Below are 8,046 nucleotides of genomic sequence, written 5' to 3'. Positions count from 1 at the left end.
GGGGGTTTGGATACTCTCTGAAGCCAGTGCATTTATAGCTCTGAATAAATAGTTTCAGCACTGTAAAAGAGACTATTTAATTTCAGAGTATCCATAATTGTAAATGTAACTGTCCAACAGCAGCAAAGCATTTAGCCACTGCTTGGTACATGCTGAGCATACAAAGGTAAAGCAGAGAGGTGGATTACTTTTGCTGCCACATGGGTTTACGTAGTTTCTATAATAATGTATAATGTAAAGTAGGCTTCTTTTATTCAAGCACAGTACTATACTTAAATACAATTTTGAGATACCTGTACTTGACTTAAACTTTTCATTTTATGCTTCTTTATACTACTATTAATATTGTACTTTTGCTCCATTTATTTTTTTAACAGCTTTACTTACAACATATGATTAGCTTTTAAAATATACTATTTGAAGTTTAAACCGGTGATTGCCAACCTGGCTTGGAATCACAAACATCATGTTTTAGATGTATATGAGTTGCGAGCAGTTTGAACAAAGCCAGCCCCAGCCTTTATGGAGCCCAAAGCAGAATTGGATTTACTCAAGGGCGTAGGTTTGGTCTCAACATTGGTAGGGCCGCAACAACTCCACTACCCCGCCAAAACACCGAGACTGACTTTTTAATGTTGTCAACAAATTGGTTTATCAACATACAGTAAAAGATCTCAATTTACATTCAGAAATGTCCATTTGCAAATGTAATATATGCGTATTTGTTTAGTCTCTATATATGAAATATATGTAAATATGAAGTAAAATCAAATATGTATATACAGTATAGCCTGTATATTTAAAAATTACATGTGAAACCTGTTAGAAATTGAAACAATGTCATATATTGATATATATGTCTAGCTAATAGAAACATTTATTCTATTATGTTTATATTATAGGTTTAAATCATTTATATTATACGTTTAAATCATAGACATATGTTACATAAATATATAGCCATCCTAAGGCCTGTCAGTATATGTTCATATTATATGTGTAAATATAAATTTAATAAGAGATGATTAAGAAAATCATATAGAGCATACAACCCCCCCCCCCGGACCTCACTGGCAAGCCATTGTGGGTCAGCGTGTGACATGTGACCCCCTAGGGTGTCACCAAACAAAACCAGATCTCCTTCCTAGTTCTTGTCTCTCTCTCTCTCTTCTCTTCTTGGCTTGCTGTGGAGAGCTTCTCCTTCTCTCCTCTCGGCTCTTCAAAGGGCAACAAGGCCCCAGCCCAGGTCAGCCCTGCTACCTGAGAAACCAGCTCTCTCGCCAGCCCACTCACAGCAGCCTGCAAGCACTCTTCTCCTCATGTCGTAGTATAGTAAGGCTTAAAATGTCATAAAAAACCATAGTACAGTAAGGCATAAAAACTTCATAATATAGTAAGGCATAAAAACATTATAGTATAGTAAGGCATAAAAACATCATAGTATAGTAAGGGATAAAAACATCATAGTATAGTAAGGGATAAAAACATCATAGTATAGTAAGGGATAAAATGTCATAAAAGCATCAAAGTACAGAAAGACATAAAATGTCATAAAAACATCATAGTATATCCTCAACAGCAGCGACCTGCTTCGGATTAACTGAGAGTGAACCAAGTTCTCTTTGGAATGAGCAGCTACAACACAAGGCCAGCCAGCTGATTTTCCAAGCAACAGGAGTCACAGCAGAGTTAGCATGGAACAAAGGAGATAACAGCAAAGCAACACAGCCAGACAGGACTTTAATCCACCAGGAAGCCTCCCAACTCACTGGACTTCACAACAACACTGGAAAGGACCTCATTGTTTGTTCCAAGGACTGGGTAACATTAACTGACTGGGCCTAACCTCTCTCAGCACAGCATAGCACAGCACAGCGAAGCAGCAGAAGTCTTAACTTTGTTAATGTACTTGTTGATTGATGTCTTGGTGTTGTAATGTTTGGTTAGGTTGTGGTCAGTCATATAGTTAAGCGGGTACTCGAATGTTCACACACATAATAGTACATCTCAGTTCTAGAAGCTGCATGAAGCTAACCTCCTCCCTCTAACCTGGTACCTTAAGATTACATGAGGTAGGCTAACAAAGACCTTCCCTCCCACACACACCAGGTGGTCCCAGCGGCCATCTTGTGTAGTCTTCTTTATTCAGGTCATGTGGTCACAGTGACCACTTTGAATCGCCATCTTGCCTTTGTTTGTGTCCCCATAGACACACACACATACAGACCCTTTCCAAAAAATTAGAATATCATGGAAAAGTTGTTTAATTTCCATAATTCCATTCAAAAAGTTAAACTTTCATAGATTATAGATTCAGGGCCCACAATTTAAACGATTTCAAGTATTTGTTTATTTTTACATAATTTGGGTTTCCAGCTCATAAAACCCACGAAAACAGGAATTCAAAAAATTAGAATACTGTGAAGAAATCACCATTTACTTCTCAGTTTTTGCAGAAAAAAAAAAGAAAGAAATTAGGATCACATCAAATCAATCAAAATATGGTACTTTCAAAACGATATGTCAATCTTCAATACTTGGTTGGGAATCCCTTTGCCTTAATCACTGCCTCGATGCGACGTGGCATTGAGGCAATCAGCCTGTGGCATTGCCTGGGAGTTATGGAAGCCCAGATTTCCTTGATGCTTGCTGTCAGCTCTTCTTTGTTGTTGGGTCTGGTGCCCCTCATTTTCCTCTTGAGAATACCCCATAGATTCTCAATGGGGTTTAGGCCCGGCAAGTTGGCTGGCCAGTCAAGCACTGTGATGGCATGGGCATCAAACCAGGTTTTGGTGCTTCTGGCGGTATGGGCAGGGGTCAGGTCCTGCTGGAAGATTAAATCTGCATCTCCATACAGATCCTCAGCAGAAGGAATCATGAAGTCCTCTAAAACACTCTGGTAGACTGTTGCGGTGACCTTGGATTTAAGAAAGCAGAAGTTTACCAACACCTGCACCGGACATTGCACCCGGACATTGGACTTGATTCCCGAATGAAAGGCACACTTTACTTTCATCGGAAAAGAGGACCTTGGACCACTGGCCAACGGTCCGTCCTTCTTCTCCTTGGCCCAGTTGAGACGCTTCCTACATTGGCTCAGGTTCAGAAGTGGCTTGACCCGAGGAACCCGACAGTTGTAGCCCATCTCCTGGATGCGTCTGAATGTGGTGGTTGTTGAAGCTTGTTGGTATCCCGCCTCATTCCACTCTTTCTGGATCTCTGCCAGATTCTTGAATCTTCTCTGTTTGATAATCCGCTGAAGCCCATGGTCATCTCTTTTGCTCTTTCCATTGATATGCTTGGACACAGCACTCTGTGAACAGCCAGCCTCCTTAGCTATGAACTTTTGTGGCTTACCCATCCTATGGAGGGTATCAATGATGGTCTTCTGGCCAGTTGTCATGTCTGCATTCTTCCCCATATTGAACTGAACTGAGACAATTGAACCAAACTGAAGCAATTTAATGACACCTGGGGAAACCTGTGCAGGTGCTTTGAGTTTAGTAGATGATTAGTGTGTGACACTCAGTTTAAAACATTCATGCCCTGCAAAATTTGGGCTGATTTCTTCACAGTATTCTAAATTTTTGAATTTCTGTTTTCGTGGGTTTTATGAGCTGGAAGCCCAAATTATGTAAAAATAAACAAATAAATACTTGAAATCGTTTAAATTGTGGGCCCTGAATCTATAATCTATGAAAGTTTAACTTTTTGGTCTGTACACCTACACACACCTGTATGTACTAGATTAGACATTGTGTTTTTACTATGCTCCATTGTAAATAAATGTCTTTAAGTAACTACTGGTGTGTTTAATGTTGCACAAGCGTGAATATTGCCAACCTCTACTTTGTAGAATTCCAATCCTTCATCTTTAACTTACTGTTGATATGGTAATTTGATTATAGTTAGTAAGCTAATTACTAATCAGAGTTCCAGATTACTGGTAATAAATAGAGACTGAAACAATATTGGCTATTTTGCCTATGAGTTTAGGCTGGTGCCCCGAGGACAAATTAATTTTGGAGTTATTATTTAATATTAATAATTGTAATTTAAGGCATAAAAACATTGTAGTATAGTAAGGAATAAAAAGTCATAGTATAGTAAGTAATAAAAACATCATAGTATAGTAAGGCATAAAATGTCATAAAAACGTCATTGTATAGTAAGGCATCAAATGACCAAATATAAGGTCCACTATTACATACAATTAGCATCAATTTGAAATCTGTTCATAAATCATTAAAAACTCTAATTAATGTTGGCTGTAGGCTATATTATATCCATACACTAGTGCTACACTTCATTTCAATAGCCTTTTAATATTGTCCCAATTTACCTGTCCCTAATTTGGGACAGCAAGAAAATGTCCCAATATAAAAATTATAAACATTATTTCAATACAATATATTTTTATTTTGGTACAATATTACATAATACATGTTTTTATATCATTTGTATTTGCAATATATTAGTCATTCAAATTTTATACCCTTAAATTAATTCCAAGCTGAAGCACATGTCATTTCTCTTACTTCTTACTTTTTGGGGTACACTTCCTGTTTGATGCTGACCACACACCCACAATGTGATGTCACAGGAATTATGTGTATGTATATATATATATGTGTGTTTGTGGCATTTCTTCTTGGGGGCCCCCATGGTGGCCACAGAGCCCCTAAGCAGTTTGCTTATGACTTGGGCCGGCCTTGAGTTTGAACAGAAGCACATTCCTGCTTTTAGCTTTTCAGATGGTTTCTTTGAAATAGCCGTTTGAGGTCCAAAGACTTCAACTTCTCAGTATTTCACAACAAAAACAAAGATTAGAGAAGAAAGAAAATGAATAAATATTTACATAGTAGAACTTTTTCTTCTCTCCTTCCCATTTATTCATCTCACAACGTGTCTGATTTATTCTGTGATCCTTTGTAGCAGGCTGACCACTGTAAACTAGCTCTACCAGCTACAACAGTAAAATGTTATTCGTTAGTATTAGTAATCTAATATATAATAGTAAACAATTTACAGGGGGCATTTTTCTGCAGACTGAATGTAATTCATAGGAGACGTATGATTGGTCAGGGGCCATGGGGGGGACATCAATCTGTGTCCTCAGTTATATCTTTTTTAACTCTGACTTCAAACCTGGGCTGAATGCTGGTGCCTTTCTGTTTGGGTTTCCTCTGGGTGCTCCAGTTTTCTCCTGCAGCCCCAACACATGTAACTCAGGAGAAATTGAGACTTTAAATTGTCCATAGTGATGAATGTTCCAGTAAATAATTGACAGTATGTGTCAGCTCTGTGAGAGACCCGAACAATCGACTGCGAAGAGTGTATCCCAGCTTACTGCCTAATGTGCCATGACTATCATTCATATGTCAGTGTGGGAAAAAAGCTCTGATTTGCAGCTTGTGTACTCTGTCATAGAGCTCCCCGACTTGACATGAAGCGAAGCAGCCAGTAGAGGGCTCTGTGTGGCATTACTGCACACAAGAATAACCACTACGGTAAAACAGCCCCTGCAACGCAAACATTAAGATTTCAATCACTGTGGATCCTCTCTATCATCCTGTGTGTGAGTGTGTGTGTGTGTGTGTGTGTGTGTGAGTGTTGTGTGTGTGTGGTTGTGTTGTGTGTGTGTGTGTGTGTGTGTGTGTGTGTGTGTGTGTGTGTGTGTGTGTGTGTGTGTGTGTATGTGTGTCATGGCCTGCGGATACAGCACACACATGAGAGGAAATATCATTGTATCATGACAATACGTTTAATCATTTCATGGAAGGGAAATGAGGCATTTAAATCTCAAACAATTCATTCATCTTGTGCATATTTCTGTCAACTTTTCTCACATTTTTTTTCATGTGTCTCTGAGGACGCCACATGAAAGTCTCTCTTAAGTCAAAGAATGCTTTTATGTTGAAAATAGTTTTAATTCATTACAATGCAGAAAATTTTCACTTTAATGCTCTTGGGAACAAGCCTGGCAGGTTGATAGTTGCTTACCACTCATTATTCCACATTTTAACTCTGGCTAATTTGGTGCCAGTCAAAGGTGAATATTATTTGTTCTTGATGGATGTGTTTTATTACTGTATTTTGGCTGTTAGCGCACTAACATGAATGATTTATAATACAGAACAGCAGAACATGTGTCACTAAACTGCTGAAATCATTTTTCATTCACCAACAGAAAAAAAACTAACTGTGCTTGAGAGCACCACAAAGACCACAACTGATCGCCATTATGTACATGTCACCGTTAAGTAATAACGATTCCATAGTCTGGTTTCAAAAGGCATCATCGCACAGCCTCAGTGAAGCTCATCTTTCTGTTCATCTTTTCTGTGCTCCTTCTTTCATTCACTCGCACCACAGATGCTCTGTTTGATCATTTCAAGCAAAGGAGCTTCCATTCGTCTGTTTGTGATTATACTCGAATGAGTGTTTCATTTTCTTTTCAATCTGTACAAATATTGTTGCTCCCAACTCGACGCACACATGACACGTTCGTCTTAAGATAGCGTGTGCAGAATAAGGGTGTGTGGGCGGGCGTGTGTGCAGACACAAGCAGACCTCTCGCTCTTTAGTCAGACGGATGTGGTGGTGAGTGATGGATAGTGTGTGTCCTGAGGTCATATCTGAAACTATCACTCAGGCACTGCTGAGGCGTCACAACCAAGAGCCCCAGCTGAATCCATCAGTGAACACACGTGTACGCAGCGCATGCAAACACAAACACATTACGGAAACACACATACACATGCTCAAGATGGCTTAAGATATGGTCAGTGATATAAATCATTTTATATTACTGTGGAGTGTGGTTGATAAGGTGGAGTGAAAAGAGAAGGGGGGGGGGCAATATTGTTTAAAAATAGAGATAATGGCGTACATATTCAGACTCCCTCTCTCCAGGAAGATAATCATAGTGTTCACTCTGTTGCACACATGAAACAAGACAGTGACACAGGAAGCGAGGAGTGGTGAATGAAGAGGATGACAGCACTGCCATCCAGTGTCAAAATATTTAATGCAGCTTCCTGGTAGTGATTTACTGCATGCTGTATGCAGATACAAATATGAGCATTTGATGTTACCACCCCACATTTTTCGGTAGACACAGAAACTGTGTTAGTTCAATGACTTCTCTTCGAGGATCAACTAAATATTAGTGTCCATCTAGGCTAGAGACTATCCCAGGCAGGGCTACTGGACATTTTTACACAGGGCTGACAGACAGAAAGACAAACACATTCACATCTTTGTGCAACTCAGCCTTTCACCTCACTTGCTTGTCATAGAATATGGAGGGAAACACACTCAAACACAAACATACAAACTGTACACAGAAAAGGTCTCAGATGGTCAGTTTAGGTTCTAGGCAGCACCTTCTCACTCTACATGCAAGACAAACAGTCCCCGACCATGCAGTCGTCTGTTGAAGGTCTAAATTGTTTCATCCTTTCAGTGCATAAGGTCTCAGTAAGCTTCAATCAAACTGCTTCTAAGTGTTGCAAATCCACTCTCTGCAACTGGAAAGGTGTGTAATTCCATGGAACACACAGCAGAAGATGTAAGTGTTTTTAATGATAATAATAGCTAATAGCTACCTTAACACCTGGAAATGAGGGGGTCTGCAGTCCCCCTGCAAAATTGGTGCTGTAAGGGACATTATGTTACATGTCCATAGTAGCAAATAAGCATCTTTGTGAGATCAAAAATGCAATTTCGGCAAAGATATATATGATTATAATGGACGAATGGGGCAGAAACTGGAAAAATGCAATGCCGAGGTCAATAAATTATATACTGAAATGTTCATGCTTTAGTCATAAAATGCAGAAATGGTTTGCCTCCCTGCCCCACTATATGTCCCATTCATCGTGACAAGACTAGAGGAGTTTCTGGAGAGAGATCAGGTGGGCAGGGTGATGCCTACCTGACACCTGGTATAATCTCATCACACAGCTAAAATAGAGTGGGTTATATCAGGAAATGGTTTTTGCTCACTCATATTACAAACATTATTTATTAACAGAATAGATG

The sequence above is a fragment of the Seriola dumerili genome, unplaced genomic scaffold (assembly GCF_002260705.1).
Source record: "Seriola dumerili isolate Sdu_G_001 unplaced genomic scaffold, Sdu_1.0 BDQW01001387.1, whole genome shotgun sequence".
NCBI lineage: Eukaryota > Metazoa > Chordata > Actinopteri > Carangiformes > Carangidae > Seriola > Seriola dumerili.
Note: the sequence above shows the minus strand (reverse complement) of the source record.